General features: G+C 40.8%; 1 long non-coding RNA gene across 2 annotated transcripts in view; it reads left to right on the top strand.

Moving 5' to 3' along the window:
* The first annotated feature begins 610 nt into the window (after nucleotides 1–610).
* The window catches only part of LOC102247395, a 22055-nt gene continuing 12712 nt past the window's right edge, over nucleotides 611–9953 (top strand). For both annotated transcript variants that reach the window (XR_314199.2, XR_001364122.1), the window contains exon 1: nucleotides 611–674. This is a non-coding gene — a long non-coding RNA (uncharacterized LOC102247395). The remainder of the gene's footprint in view (nucleotides 675–9953) is intronic.

Raw genomic sequence — 9953 nt, 5'->3', positions numbered from 1 at the left:
ACCCAAAGAGGCTGTGGCGGAGGAGGGACAGGTGATCTAGCCCATGGGGAGGGCGTGGCTGTAGGTGGCTCGGATTGGTAGCAGGAAGAGGCTCCGGGGCTCTGGGTGGGAGTGGGGGGTGGAGCACGACCCTGCCACCTCCCAGCAGGCTAGGGACCATTCCAGACCCCAGGATGGAGAAGAAGTGTCTGGCTGATGAAGGTGGGAGAAGTGGGAAGGGTCCAGCGATGACATTCTAAAATGCCAATTGTGATACATGTCGAAGACCCTTCTCACAAGGTGTGAGATTATTAAAGACAATATTAGTCCACGGACATAATTTCATTTCCACGTAATTGCTTTAGAGGCAATTCATTTATTAATCTAACATTTATTAAGCACCTAGTATTTGCCAGACACTGAGCTAAGAACTGGAGTTTCAGAGATGATGAATATATGGTCCCTAACCAGTATATAAATAATAAGTATCATTACTACTATTGATCATTTTAAAACAAAATAGAAAACCAAATACTATAAATGTTTTAACAGTGCAAAGGAAGTAACTACATTGGTTTAATTAATCCTTAAAGATGTAAAGATTATTTTTCTGCTCATTAAAACAGGATGAAGATTTTTGAGAGAATGGCAGAGCAGAAATGATTTTAATCAGAGCAGAGAGCTGTCCCAATGCTGTGAGTAGTAACCATGACTTAACCTCTTGTAGAAGTGGGATGGCCAAACAGAAATACATAGAGAGCAGCCTGGCAAGTTTATAATTAATATGGGAACCTTAACTTGTGTTTAAAAGGCTCTATTCTAGCCTTGCTGTGTTATGAGCATAATGTGGTAGAAAGAAGGGCCTCACTATGACTTTCGTGCACACTTTGCCTTTGTGGACCCCTTCCTCCATAAAACAGTAAAAATTACATTTTTTTCAATTGCACTGTTGTAAAGATAAATATATTAATATTATATATTAAAACATTTTCTTCAACCTAAAAGATCACTTTTTCTTCTGATTTTAAATGAAATTAAAACATTTCCATGGGCCCCTAAAAGCTTTGTGGGCCTCAGGCACTGTGCCTACTGCCCCTAACAGAGAAGTCAGCCCTATTGATATCATTTCTTAATACTAAATTTCCTCTTATGAAAAAGAAGAATCAAATTAAGAAGTGCCCAATCAATATAAGAGCAGAAAGACACACAGTGCAAGTTTAAGAATTGATAATAATGAACATCAGCAGAAAGGACCAGTTCCTACTTTTTTTCAATCAAGCTCTCGGGTTTTAATTATTTATTTTTCAAAATATGTTTTTATTGATTTCAGAGAGGAAGGGAGAGGGAGAGAGATAGAACATCAATGATGAGAGAGAATCATTGGTTGGCTGCCTCCTGCACTCCTGATACTGGGAATGAGCCCACAATCCAGGCATGTGCCCTAACTGAGAATCCAACAGTGACCTTCTGGTTCATGGGTCAATGTTTAATCACTGAGCCACACAGGCCTGGCCAAGCTCTTGGGTTTTAAATGAGCTGTGATTAACTAATGATACTTATGGAGATATTTGTCTGTGAATGTCTTCAACCACTTCAGTAACCACAGACTTCCTCTATGGATCTCATAACTGTTCTGATCAGGTATGTGAGGGCTCAGTTACCAGGATGTAGCCTGAATACAACTAAAGACATAGCTAGGCAATTATAATAGGGCAAGTTCATGGATGAAAGATCCATAAAGGTTTTGTGTGTGTTGAGGGGCATGTGTGTAAAAGGTAGGGATTGATATCCTGGAAAGCAATTACTAGCTTTATTTCTTTTGTTGGCCTCATCACAACCCTGGGTTCATGTTTGAACCTCACTGGCAATTGTGATTCATATTTGCTGCCCTTTGAAATGCTTATATTTTTAGGAAATACTATATTGATTCAGATTAATGCATAATAAATAGGTATCATGGCCCCCATTCCCAAAGAAATGTACAGTGGCACCCCTCTGTATTTTCATCATGGCTGCCTTTGCAGAGAGAAGAGAAAAAGAGGAGTCCAGGAAGAGAGGATCTGGATTGGGGTAAAGGAGATGTTTTGGGACAGAATAAAGACATTAATATGGAAGAATTGTGTTCATACAGTTAAAGGGATGACTAAGAAAATGGAGGTAAGAAAGGATATACCCAACAGAAGAAAACAACAACAACAAAATTTCCAGAGTTGCTCAGGGTGATTTTTGAGATATGTAATTCTAATATTTTGTGATTTTAAATTAGGACTGAAGAAATTTTTTATTTCAGATCTGATTCTTTTATATCTATTCTGCTTCTCTAATATAGCATCTTCTCATAATCTAGTTTTCAACATACTTGTCATGTAGATGGGTCATTCCCTCATTTATCCAATAATCATCATTTAAGCACCTGCTGTATGGCAGTCACTGAGCTAAGGACTGTGATTAGTGAGATGGTTAATGGAGGGTTGTTGACCCCAAGGAGCTCACAGACCAGTAAATAAAGTGTTAATAATACAATGTGACACCATGTGGTACATGAGGAGTTAAAAATGGGCCAGATGAACACCAAAGGAGGGGCCTATGCTTGTACTTGGAAGGGGTAGGGAATGGCATGAGGGCAGTAGAAAAGATTGCACATGGAGGGTGACAAGAGTTGAGCATTGAGAGATGAATAGGAGTTTTTTAAAGTGAGGGAAAGCCATTACAAGTGAAGGGAATGGCAGGCACCAAAGCTTGGATACAAAGGAGGCTGCAAACTGCTAGAGTAGTCTGTGAAGAATAGTGGTGGGGGTGGGGACAGGGGAAGGTAGAGGTCATTTGAGATTCCCTGGTCTGTTCTGTAAAGGAGCTTTTTGTAGTCAGTGGGGAGTCATTGAAGGACTTGAAGCAAGGGAGTGAGTGACCAGGAAAGATTTGGGTTGAGGAATGATCACTCTGATGGTGGGTGTGAAGTGCTGATAGGAGAGAGGTAAGGTTGGCAGCATGGAGACCAGGTGAGAGAGACTGTGGCAATGATCCCAGTTGAATCAAGGCAGTGTCAACAGAGATGAAGGGTTTGAACTTGACTCAAGTGGTACTCAGGGCATACGATCAACAGGAATAATGATGGAGGAAATACGGTGACTTACACCTGGCTTTCTGAATCATATGACAAGGTGGGTGGGGGTGTGGTCAGAGAGATACAGGTCCCTGGGAAGAGAATTAGATTTGTAGCTGGAAATGATGAATGTCATAGGTTCCCCCAGAAGCAAATCCTGAAACAAAGATTCAAGTGCAGAAAGTTGATTTGTAAGGTGAAGGAAACAGTGGTAGGGGTGTGGGAAAGGGAAACAGAAGGATGACAGCCAATAGAGGCCAATTACTACCATGGGCAAGTGGAGGTTAATCTTACAGACAAACTCTTGGACATGATACAAAACACCCACTTCAGAATTGTCCCACTCAGAGGGTGATGATTTTCTGGCAATTTCAACCTGCCACCCAGTATTGGCAGAGAGTCTTTTTCAGGTATAGGGAAAGGATACTGGTTGGCAGCTTCGGTATCTGTGGAGCATGTTGAAATGGTAGCAATTTAAAAAAGAAAAGAAAAGAAATGGTAGCATCCAAAGGATGTGGGTAGTGAACCACCAATGTGTGCTCCAGGGAGTTTTGGTTACTACATCTTTTTTAAAAAAATATATTTTATTGATTTTTACAGAGAGGAAGGGAGAGGGATAGAGAGTTAGAAACACTGATGAGAGAGAAACATCAATCAGCTGCCTCCAGCACACCCTCTACTGGGGATGTGCCAGCAACCAAGGTACATGCCCTTGACTGGAATCGAACCTAGGACCCTTCAGTCCGCAGGCCAACGCTCTATCCACTGAGCAAAACCGGTTAGGGCTGGTTAGTACATCTTGAGTTGAAAGTATATCTTGGGTAGTCACAGAGAGAAGTCCAGTAGGCATTTGCAAGAACAGGCCTGGAGTTCAAAATCTAAGCTGGAGACCTAGATTTGGATGCCGTTAAGTCCTGGGTGTTAGCTGAACCAGTGTGTATTGATGAGCTCTGCAGAAGACATATGTGACTTAAGTTGATGGCTGAGCCCATCACCCTTGACCATACCAACATGATTTGATCTGATCTGATCTGCATGAGAATCATTGTGAATTTCTCTAGGAGTTCCTAGAAGCCTTGAAGGTGTAATGCCAATTTAGTGCTCATGGGTATGAATGTCTTTGGGGGAAATGGTCCATTGCTTTCACAAAATTCTTAAGAGGTCTATATTTTACTGAAGCTGAATAATGTATTTAAAATAGAAATTCTTTTTAAAAATTTTAATGGTCAATCATATTTACTAGATGATTGAGTGACTGAATGCAGGTGGACATTTAAACACATAATCACAATGAAAAAGGGTTAATACTGGAAAAAATGCAAAGGGTAATTAAAGCACAGAGGACTGAAATCAAACCTAGGCTTAGGGAAAGAGAATGGAAAACATTCAGAGGAACAGTCCAGCAAGAACAACATTTTAAAATTATTATATTTAAGGATGGCATTTTTAGCTAAGGAATTTTCAGAGCCTGTGGGGTAAGAGAAAGATTTTAATCATTTTGATAGAACGGAGACTTCTAATGTGAACTGTATTATGCCATGATTTTATATATGAACTGGCCCTGCTTTGCACTGGTTTCTTTTAGTCCAGTTGTAATTCTGTCTAGTCTCACAGCCAGGAGAGCATTTGATTTCACAGGATTGTGAGAAATTGTCAAAGTGTCAAAGGCTCATTATGAAGGGCTCTGCTTGTGGCTGCCCCATTCTGCATTCCCCATTCCTCTTTCCTAACAGAACCACAATGTTGTTCAGATATCCATCCCTTTCCTACAAAGCCATATACCTTAGAATTTAATCCTAGCTTTAGTATGGGGTCTATTTGATCTGCAACAGATGGCATCCCTCCCGCTATAATTTGGACCAAATAGACCAGGGAAGAGATTTTCTGGGAGTATCATGGGTAAGTTCTTTATAGGAGAGCCACCCTCCCTCTCCCAATGAACAAGAAGATAATGAAACCCCATTTGGAACTGTCAGTAAAAACATGATGCAGGTGTCCATATACTTGATTATATAAACTGGTGCACTACTGAGGGTAAAAGGGGTTGATATTACTAATTATGTAAGGGCCTAAGGCATAAACTGGGTATTCAAAGCAAACCAGGATGGTTGATAACTATGATGGCAGGAGCAGGCTTAGGAGAGACCTGATGCTCTCAAGGCAGAACAACAAAAATAGGCAAAGAATCTGGAACTCTGATGATGTTATTGAACTGCTAGAACAAGCAACCATTTCTAAAGCCACCTGAACTTGTACTTCCTGTTACATAAACTATTACACTGCTTTCTAGATTAAGTTTCTTTGAGTCAGGTCTCTATTGCTTGCAATTAAAAGCATCCTAAGACATACATGAAGTTGCAGGATTGCTTTTGTTTTGGTTTGTTTTAGTCCCAGATGGGGTGAGGACTTTATGGATTCAAAAGATCTAACAAAAACAAGTGAAAGGAGGAAGTAGGTCAGGGATTGATATTTTAATCTGACTTTCAAGACAAGTGAAGGAAATCATCTAACTACCATGTGGTTGCACTGAATCTGGAAGGTACTGCACTTGGCAGTTTTCATTTGAGCAGCGCCTTGGAGGCACACTCCTGCCTCTGACAAAGGCTGACTCCTGTGCCCAAGGTCAGGAGAATTTCTCTCTATTTCCTGCTCTCTCACTGCTCTGTCTGAGTGGCTTTGAACCAGCTGCTTCTCTCTGTGGACTTGGATCCCTCGTACCAGGAGCAGCCGTCTTCCCCCTGATGTCATGTCTGGTCTTTCTGACTTGACTTGTAAGTAAGTCCTTGATGTACATCTCCCACAGAACCTACCTCAGTTCTCTCTGCAGGGGGCCCTCAGTAAGTCATGGTTAAATTCACAATGATCTCCCCTCACATCTGGGGTCTCTTACTCCTAAGGAGCTTCAATATCCCTTATCTTGTTCAAGTCTTATAACCCTCACATGTACCTTCCTTTTCTGTGTGGAGGGAGGATGTGGACAGAGAGGGGTTTGGGGTTGAAGCTATGTGACTGTCACCTGAGGCTATCAGGGTTGTCCAATCAATGGAGAGCCCTGCACAAGCCAAGTGAGAAGCCAGGTTGCATGAGACAGAGTAGAAACCATATAGGTCACCAAGAAAGGACGAGAAACAAAAATTATAGCCTGGAAGAGATTTGGAGTCAGGGACATGAAATAATAAGGCAGTGGATTTTGGTTAAGTGGACAATAGATCCAGATTTGGTTTGGGAGAGCTGAATTTTTTTGCCAGATGGGATAACAATGCCACCTATGGCATGAGTGCGGTTGAAATATGGGCACATCAAGGACCAAGGATAGGCTTCAGAGATGATGACCCCCCTCAAAGGAGGGTGGGCAGGAGAACTGTACACACACACACACACACACACACACACACACACACTCACACACACACACCTTTACACATGTCAAGTCCTGTTCTCTTTCTGGTGTCAGGGTTATTTTTTCCTTTCTTCAAAATTCATTCACAAAGGACCCAGACTGATCTCCCAGTTAGAAAGCAAAAATCGGCAAAGTTGCCCTGGAGTAATGCCCTGGAGTGACAATGAGAATATTGTCCAAAACAATCATTAAAAATAGCTGCTGAGACACTCTATGTAAAGGGGACAACAAGCAGTGGCCTAAATATCCCCAGTCACCAAAACTACAGTCCCCCGTGTCAGGCACTGTGATGAGGGCAAGAGTCCATCTCTGCAGTTTTTTAGAAGAGCTGCTGAGGACTTTCTTAGCCATCAAGCCCATCCACTGCTGGAAATGATTAACTCTCCCATAGATACACCCTATCTGATCTAGCTAGCACACAGTGTATAAACAAAGGAGAATGTGGTCGTTAATTTCACAAATGGTCCCTGTCACAAAATGCACTGCATGTTCCCGAAACCTTCAGTGTGTGGGTGATGGGCAAGTTTTGTCCTGAGTCATGCATGGCAGGTTTCTCCAATGTTATTGACAAGGTTTCTCTTACTACAATTGTAAGAAGTGGGAGGAGTTGCAAGGTCACTTTTGTAATAGGACATCAATGTATAACACATACGGGACTTAAATCAGTCATTTTTCTGCAGTTAAGATAATTTCTCAAGATATAAAATTTTATTTTTTCCATTTAAAATCATTTTAAATTTTCAATTACAGTTTACATTCAATATTATTTTATATTAATTTCAGGTATACAGCATAGTGCTTACACAATCATATACTTTACATAATCATATACTGATATTTCCAGTACCCACCTGGCACCATACATAGTTATCACAATATTATTGACTATATTTCCTATGCTGTACTTTATATCCCCATAATTATTCTGTAACAGCTAATCTGTACTTCTTAATCCCTTCACCTTTTAAACCCATCTCCCAACCCCTTTCCCATCTGGCAATTGTCAAAATGTTCTCGTATCTATGAGTCTGTTTAGAAATTTATGATTGGAAAATTTTTATAGAAGGAGAAAAAGAGAGCATGAGTAAAACCTCTCTTGCTAGGATGGTTAGCAGTTTTTATTGCTGTCCTTTGCATTTGTGGCCTCCCTGTGCCAGGTCAACATCCAAGTCCTCTCATGAGACTGCTTCCTGTCAGCCCCTGCTACCTCAGCTCCTCCCAAGGGAATCCTGATGCTCTTCACTCCCAGGATGATTCCTGCCCAATTTCTGAGCCAGACCACCCGTGTGTTGGATCTGAGATGAAGCTTGCCTCTCCCATTACAGCTCCTCGTGTTCCTGAGGCATCACTCAACCACCGAGCTATAGTGTTCTCCAGTTGTCCTCTTCATGACCTTCCCCCACATTGGCCCAGCCCTAGGAGTAAGGTTTTGGGTCTGTTTCTCTTCATAGCTCTCATGTCTTCCTTTGGAAATGTAGTTCCACCACCTAAACTCACTCACCAAAATGTCCCCATCAATCTCTGAAGCTCACATAGCAGTCTGCATGGATAAAGTTGGTTTCTCATTCACTGATGTTCTGCCTTGAAGGAACTGCCCCAAAACTTGACAGGAGTGTTGCACAAATGCCGATCACCATCATCCTGGATTATCCCTTTCACCCCTTCTATTAGATGAGTCCTCATTAGAGACTTATAGTGATTGCTTTTCTTTTAAGAACAAATATTTTACTTGCAAATAGAGGTGACCTTTTGAAAATTACAATATTATTGCTTTATAATTTATTCACGGTTAAAATGGAAATACTGTAGAGTGCATATAATTTATTCCTTTAAAAAGGATTTTTCATTATAACTGAATTTCATTAAAAATTAAATATAAGTGCAAAAAGTTATTTTATCTTCATGATAAACATTCAGTTATAACCACTCTCAATGATCTGTATGTTCCCTTCAAGTTTTTCTCTTTATAGCATTTACCCAAGTGATATAGTATTACCCATGATTTTAGTCCTGCTTTTATCTCTTAATAACTTCCATTGATAAGCATTCTAATAATATTACATAATCAGAGTAAACATTTTCAATGGTTCAATAAACAATTTCATTAAGTGGATCCATCACCATAAAACTTAGCTTTTCCTCTACTGTTGGAAGTGTGGGCTATTTCCAAATTCTGCTGTTGTAAAGAACTCTACAATTGTGTATATTGATGTTCCCCACTAATAAGTTCTCAAAATAAATATACAGCTGTAATACTTCTGGGGCAGATGCAGAAACATTTACATGTTGCCAATCTGATCTTAAAAAGGATGTTCCACTTATAACTCTAAATATGAGTTCTGGCAGTACTTGCCTTATGGATGCTTACCAGCCTAGGCCAAAATATTTCTCATTATGTACTAAACTATATTTCACTGATAACTGTGGAGGCAGGCCATTTTTATGTTTGTGTTTTCTATTTACATACTTAAAGGAATTATCAGTTTATTACTTCCACTCACTTATTAATTAAATCATAGTGTTTGCATTTTATTTATGTATCTATTATTTAAAACAAAATAAATGTATGTCATAATAACAACAAATAAATCCCAGAAGTGGGATTACTGGATCACCTGGTAGCTCCATTTTTAATTTTTTTAAGAACCTCCATACTGTTTTTCATAATCTCTGTACCAATTTACATTCTCACCAGCAGCATACAGGGTTCCCTTTTCTCTATAACCTGCCCAATATTTGTTATCTCTTGTCCTTTTTATAATAGCTGTCTTAAGAGGTGTGAGGTGCTATCTCACTGTGGTTTTGATTTGCATTTCTCTGATGATTAGTGATGTTGTGCACCTTTTCACATACCTGTTGGCTACTTATTTGTCTGTTTTGGATGTCTATTTAGGTCGTTTTACCCATTTTAAAATTGGGTTATTTGTGTGTATTTTGGTTTTTTTTTCTTTGTTAGTTTTTCGCTATTGACTTGTATGAGGTCCTTATATATTTTGGATAGTAAATATATATATATATATAACTGGTAGGTATGATGCCAGGGGGGAGACACTCAATGCAGGAGCTTCCCAGCAACAGCAATTTTGCAGAGTGCCCTCTCACACTCTGGGACCCCTGGGGGTTGTCAGACTGCCAGTTTCAGCCCAATCCCTGCAGGCCAGACAGAGGGACCCCACCTGCCAGAGGGACCCTGCTCACTCTGCAGACACCCTTTGAGCCTGGCGCCACCCCAGGTGTGGCCAGCCAGGGAGGGACTGGGGTGGTTGGCTCTAGGGCGTGTCTGGCCCATCTTGCCCAGTTCCAGCCCGTCTTGCCCAGTTCTGCCCCACCGGCCACATTCTAATTAATTTCCTTTCAATGTGCATGAATCCATGCACCAGGCTTCTAGTATTATATAACCACTAGAGGCCCGGTGCACAAAAATTTGTGCACTCGGGGGGGGGGGGGGGGGGGGGGGCCCCCACCCCGGCC

The sequence above is a fragment of the Myotis brandtii genome, unplaced genomic scaffold (assembly GCF_000412655.1).
Source record: "Myotis brandtii unplaced genomic scaffold, ASM41265v1 scaffold490, whole genome shotgun sequence".
In the NCBI taxonomy this organism is placed as follows: Eukaryota; Metazoa; Chordata; class Mammalia; order Chiroptera; family Vespertilionidae; genus Myotis; species Myotis brandtii.
This window is presented reverse-complemented; position numbering and strand designations above follow the sequence as displayed.